This window comes from Vombatus ursinus, unplaced genomic scaffold (assembly GCF_900497805.2).
Source record: "Vombatus ursinus unplaced genomic scaffold, bare-nosed wombat genome assembly UNPS02014945.1, whole genome shotgun sequence".
Classification (NCBI taxonomy): Eukaryota; Metazoa; Chordata; class Mammalia; order Diprotodontia; family Vombatidae; genus Vombatus; species Vombatus ursinus.
Genome location: NW_020954723.1, coordinates 6,657,328 through 6,664,289, shown reverse-complemented (window position 1 = coordinate 6,664,289; position 6,962 = coordinate 6,657,328).

The following is a 6,962-nucleotide window of genomic DNA, read 5'->3' as shown; positions in this document are numbered from 1 at the left end:
AAAAAAAAGAAGAAAAAATGCATTCATACCACCACAGTCTAACATTCAGCTTTCTTTTTACCTTTCCAGATATTTCCTATCATTCCTTCCTTTATTCATTCACAGTATTCCCCTTAACATACTCTACATTCCAGTCAAACTATCCCCCAAACTCAATACTGCATCTCTCAACTCCAAGCTTTGCCTAAGCTGCTGCCTGAAAGGCGCTCCTTTCCTCATTATGCCTTTTAGAATCTATCTTCTATCTAGACTTATGATGAAAAATGCCATCCACCTCTAGAGAAAGAACTGATGGAGTCTGAATGCAGATTAAAGCATACTTTTTTTGCTTTCTTTATTATTCTGGGGTTGTTGGTTTGGTTTTTTTTTTTTTTTTTTGGTCTGCATTTTCTTTTGCAACATGGCTAATATGGAAATGTTTTGCATGACTGCACATGTATAATCTACCAAATTGCTTGCCTTCTCAAGGAGGGGGAGGGGAAAGAGGAAGGGAGAGAATTTGGAACCCAAAAATTTTAAAAAGAAATGTTAAAAATTTCTGTTTACAAGTAATTGAGAAAAAAAAAAGAAAAAAAAATCTATCTTCTGGTCTCAGTTAAGGTGCCACCTCCTACACGAAGCCTTTCTTTATCTTCCTTAGACTACCCCCCAACTTGTTAGTCCCCTCTCTCCTCAAATGACTTCGTGAAGATCCAATGTTATTGCTCAGTTGTTTCCATCATATCTGACTCTTTGTGACCCTGTTTGGGGTTTTCTTGGCAAAGATACTGGAGTGGTTCGCCATTTCTTTCTCTAGCTTTTTCACAGATGAGGAAATTGAGACAAACAGGGTGAGTTGACTTGCTCAGAGTCACACAGCTAGTAAGAGATTGAACCTGGATTTGAATTCAGCTCTTCCTGACTCCAGGCCCAGTGCTTTATCTACTGCACCACCTATCTGTTCAAAAGATCAAATGAGACAAATGTAAATGAATAAATGCAATGTCTATAATATACAAATATAGACATGTAAAGTAATAAAGGAGATGTATACAAATAAACAAAAATGAGATGAATGTAAATGTAATCAATATATATAAAGCACTTTTCAAGCCTTAAGATGCTGTATGTGTCAGCTATTGCTATCAGCATATTTTCCAATTCTGCAAATCTTCAGGTTGGGACAAACCTTAAAGTTGGTTGGTTTTTCGAAAGTGTTGCTAGTTGCTTCTTTTCCAAAATTCTGCCATCAAAACACACTCATTAGACCCATAGCTCCCAAGCATGGCATATAGCAATCCTGGTGTCTGATGCCAGGCCTGAGAGATTGCCAAGATGCGTTGTTTCAAAATGGTGCAGCGAAGATGAAGGGACAAGGAGCTGGGAAAAAGGTAAGGATAGATCCCTGTAGAAAGGGAGAGAGAAACATATGCAAAGGGAAAAAAATCTATCCAAAGCTTGTACATATTTACAAACCTTTCTATTATTGAGCCCCTGCTGTTTAAGAATAAAATGTCCATTTTGAAACTCTAAATATTGATGCTACCCTTGAAGTCATAGCATTAATTAATACTACTCTAAAGATACATGGTGGTGGTGGTGGCGGGGCAAACATATCCACACACTAGGATAGCTTTTTTTAAAAAAAAATTAATCCATTTATTTATTTTTAGTTTTCAACATTCACTTCCATAAGATTCCAAATTTTCTTCCCCTCCTGCCCTTCTCCACACCCCAAGATAGCGTGCATTCTGATATACGCTCTACATATACATTCATATTAAACATTTTTTAGGATAGCTTTTTTACAATCCTTAAAAAATCCCAACAACACCAGGATATTTATTTTGGCTTAAAGAAATAAGATGACAGAACTCTAAGTCACACTTAACCAGTTTTTCTTTATATAGGGCAAATTAATGATCTCTAGGTTTCCACTGACAGAGACTCAAAGGTGTTTAATCAGCTGTCTCTCTACAGATACACTACATTTTTAGGTTAGCACATTTACAAACACAAACACAAACAAACCCCCCCAAATCCACCCTATAATCCTACACAAAACAGAACTATGGTTTTAGCTCCAGTTGATGAAGCAACATTATCCTGATCATTTCCACATGAATATATAAACAGCACATAGCTCAGAAGATTTGGGTGCATGCATAGAATAATTATTACCAAAAAAAAAAAATACGTTTTCACCAGGCTTTGCAAGAGTTTTTCATTTATTTTATCTGAGCAAATGATTGGGGGTGGAAAGTGGGGAAGGTAGCTAAGGCTAACTGAAGGAGAGCCATGTTGGATGGTTCAGGGCAGTGATGAACTGTTAGCTGAACAGACACTTGGAGGAGGAAGCTCAAAACACAGGCACACAGATGATGAGAACTGGCACTCATGGAGGTAGGGGCATCCGTGGGGTCAGCTCCAATTCACCTGACAGTCCAATGACAGGGATTCCTACAGTTTAGGATGCAAGGAATCTCAGAGCAAAGGTTCTTAACTTGGGGCCCACAGACCCCTAAGGGATCTTGTGGATAGATTTCAAGGGGTCCATTAATGTCTTTCAAAATATTTTGACGCCTGTATTTCAATATGATTGGTTTCCTTTTAAACCTCTTCCACATTGCAACTTTCTTCATCATGGTTTCCATATACACTGGGTTGGTGTAAGAAATTAAATGTGAATTTGGGGGAGTTTTGCAGAAGCCACAGCCAGATGATCAGCAGATGACACAGGAAAAGTTTAGAAACTCAGAAATGCATAAAATATATGTATAGTATAATGTATAGACTTGCCCAGGGTCATACAGCTAGGAAGTGTCTGAGGCTGGATTTAAACTCAGGAAGATGAGTCTTCTGTCCCCCAAACTACCTTGTATTTAACTATTTATGAGTGTATATGTGGGTAAATACGTAGACTTTATATTTATACTGTCATTGCCTCCAGGAGCAAATAAAAGATGCTCTTTTTGGCATTCAAAGCCCATTACAACCTAACTCCACTCCTGCCTTTCTAATCTTCTGACACCTTATTCCCCAACACATGCTCTTAAATCTAGGATCAGACACTGATCTCCCGACTGTTTCATGAACAAGATGCTCTATCTCTTTGCTCCAGGAATTCTCTCTGGTTGCACCCCCCCCCCAATGTTCTCCTTCCACCACTCTGACTCTAAGTTCCTTAGCTTACTCTAAGTCCCAACTAAAACCCCATCTTCTACAGGAAGCCTTTCCCAATCCCTCTAAATTTCAGTGCCTCCTCTGTCTTAATTTTCTTTTTATCCTGTACATAGCTTACTTTGCATATATTTGTCTGCATGTTGTCTCTTCTGTTAGATTGTAAGCTCCTTGAGGGCAGGGACTATCTTTTGCCTCTTTTTGTATCCCCTTACTTGGCACAGTGTCTGGCACATAGTGGGCACTTAATAAATGTTTATTGATTGATTTATATTTTACATGTACATGTTGTCTCCCCCTGTAAGTTCATCATGAGGAGAGATTGTTTTTTCCCTTGTACTTATATAATGATAACAATAACAACATTAATAGCTAGCATTTATACAGCCCTCTAAGATTCAAAGAACACTTTGACGTATATTAACTCATTTGTATCCTCAGAACCTAGTATAGTTCCTGGCACATAAAAAATGTTTAATAAACACTTGATTGATACACACCAACTATACACACAGAAAATTACTATTGAGACTAAACATTGCACTGAATTTCAATTCAACCTCTTTTTTTTTCCCTGATTACTGATACTTCTTCAATTCACTTTGATCTCACCACTTCTTATTCATAACCTTAGGGTAATTGCAAGAGCCTGGAGCTTCAGATTTCACATCTAATTAATACCTCTCTGAGCACCACTTAGGTACCAAGTAATAGTAACTGGAAAAAGGATGAATTACTTGTGTCTGTAAACATCACATACCTAGAGCTCTAAGAAAATTCTTGGGTGGGTGACAGTTTAAAGGCAACACCTTAAAACAATGGAATTCTGGGTTCCATTTATGTTTGCCTCAGGCTACTCCTCCCTAGCATTACTGTTGTACAATAATGAAAAGCAGTAAATTTTGTTGAGGAGGGCATAGGAAGAGGGGCAAAGTCTATTACCACTATCCAAATCAGTCCAACTAAAGACCTGAGGCTACTTTAGGAGAGTGTGAGGCAGACCTCATTTCATTTTAGCTTAATAAAAGTTACTCTATCTGCCAAGAAAGAGGTCCTAAGGTCTTAATGAGTTATGCCTGCAAGTTACAGGGAACAGTGACAGAAGAGGTTGGAAAAAGGGGATTTCTCTTTATAAATTGGAGAAAAAATTGTCAATATCTCCTGGTCAGCTCCTTCTACAAATAGGGGGAATGGAGGAAGGTAGCATTTGTTAAGCACCTACTATGTGCCAAGCACTGTGCTGAGCACTTTACAAATATCATTTCATTTGATCCTTAGAACAATCCTGGGACATAGGTGTTATGATTATTCTTGCTTTACAGTTGAGGAAACTGAAGCAGACAAAGGGAAGTGACTGGCCCACGGTCACACTGTTAGGATATATCTGAAGCTGCATTTGAACTCAGGTCTTCCTTATTCCAGGCCCAAAGCTCTATCTACTGTACTACCTAGTTGCCTCTAACACACATATATGTGTATGTATTTATGTATGTATGTATGTGTACATATGTATGGAGAAAGAGAGATATATACATAACTTGGAAATGCTAATTAAAAACCCATTGTTTATGATGACTAAGTAACCAAAGGTTATTTTATAGACTATTAAGGAACGCTTAATATCTTTTAAGACGGTTACCAGACTAAAGGTTATATAAACAGAGGGTTCACTATGTTGGGTGTTATCATTTCATTGTTTGTCTTTGTTGTGTGGGAGGTGTTCAGTTAGGGAGGAAGGGTTGGTATTTCTAAAAGTGACTGTGATGTAAAAATAAAAAGGTATCATTATTACTTGTTTTATAGAGAAGAGAGTAGATGAAAAATAGATGAAAAGAGAGAAGAGATAAAGAGATGAAGAGAAGAGAGACTAAAATGGCTGTCCAGGTTTCCCAGTGAAGTGTCTAAGCATCATGGCTGACCGACAACAGGTGAGATGTTAGGAGCAGGAAGTACCCCTCGCACTCCAAGGTGGCATCACCACCTGTTGATTGATAAGGCCCCAGTTGTCTCATCTATAAAATGAGGATGAACTAGATTATCCTTAAAGCCCCTTCTAGACCTAAATGTAGTATTCTGTGATTTAGAAATTCTTTTGGTGAATTACCTCCCCATGCATAGCTAGTATTTTACTTACAAAGCTCTTTAAGATTTGCAAATCATGGACATTCTCTCATTTTCCTCAACAACAATGCTGAGAGATGAGTGCTATTATGATCCTCATTTTACAGTTGAGGAAACTGAGGCAGACGGCGATTAAGTGATTTGCCCAAAGTCAAATAGCTAGTAAATGTCTGAGGTCAAATTTAAACTCGGGTCTTCCTGAGTCTAGGTCCAGCACTTTATCCTCTATGTCACCTAGTTAATTTGTCCTAGCCACATATATTTCTCATGTGTTTATTTCTCCATATGTGGATGGTGGCCATGTATCCTCTTACATATGTGCCTATCCACATATACTCCCTAGGTATGTCTACTATAGGAGTAAGGGACACCAGGGAGAGGAGAATGGGACCTAAAAATAAAAGTTGCTTCAGGTGGCTGTAGGACAATAGCTAATGTTGGAAGAGACCCTAGAAGGAATCAATTCCAATCCCTTCATTTTACATATAAGGAAACTGGTGCCCAGAGTCATTAGGTATCTCATCCAAGATCATATAGATAGTAAATGGCAGAGCCAGGATTTGAACAGGTCCTTGGACTCCACTCAGAACACTCTTTTCCTTGTACATTGGGAGGCAGTGAGGTACACTAGAAAGTTGGCTAGATTTGGAATCAAAAGACCTGGGTTCGAATCTTGACTTTGCCACTGTGTGATTGTAGGTGACAATCTCTCTGGTCTCTAAAGTCCCCTCCAGCTCTGTGATCCTGTGGTCTGAAGTCAAACTTTACCTCCTTGAAAATTTTCCCTCTTGACAGCCCTTGCAGACTTTGAGAAAGGGTTGGTAGTATAATAACATATACTCCAAGGTGAGAAAAAATTCATAGAACAATAACGGGTCAGGACTCAGGGGAGTGGAAAGTGAGAAGGACGTGATGTCCAGGCCAGTCTCTGACCTCGGTCCATCCTCTCTTTTACCTAAGGCATCAGCTTCACTTTTCTAGTAAGGATTCTTTCTGGTGATTCTGGCAATGCAGAAACATTTCATTTAAGTTGGTGCCTTGGTTTTTTTACCTATGAAAAAGGGATGCATATCCCAGTTGGAAATTAAGATGGCATTAGACTCACATTCACAGTACTTGAAAATTTATGAAGCACTTAACTCACGTTAGGTCAGTTTAAAATTGAAAGATTTGAACACTTTCTGATGAACCTGGAAATACAACCTAATGCTGCTAATCCTGTGGAGATTGTCCTTAGGGAAGCCACTTAGCCTGTATGTGCCTCAGTTTCCTCATTTGTAAAATGAGGATAATAATATATGTCCCACCTATTTCATAGGGTTGTTGTGAGTATAGTACCTGGGTCCACCCCACCCCTCCAGCTTGTACAAGGTCTTTTCTCAGGTGAAGCTACAACCTCAGGTTTAAGGTTCTCTGTGGTTCCACTGGTCATATTCCACTCAAAACCACATTGCACAAGTCCCTACCAATATGCTTTTTTTGTACAAGTTGTAGAGGTTTTAAATGATAAAGCCAAGATTCCCAGTCAAAATGTGATTCATTCAAAGCAAAAGCATTAAATCAAATCACACAGAAGAAAAATAGCAATAGAACATTGCCCCCATAAGTCTAGGGCATGTTCCCCCAGATAGATAAATAGATAGATAGATAGATAGATAGATAGATAGATAGATAGATAGATA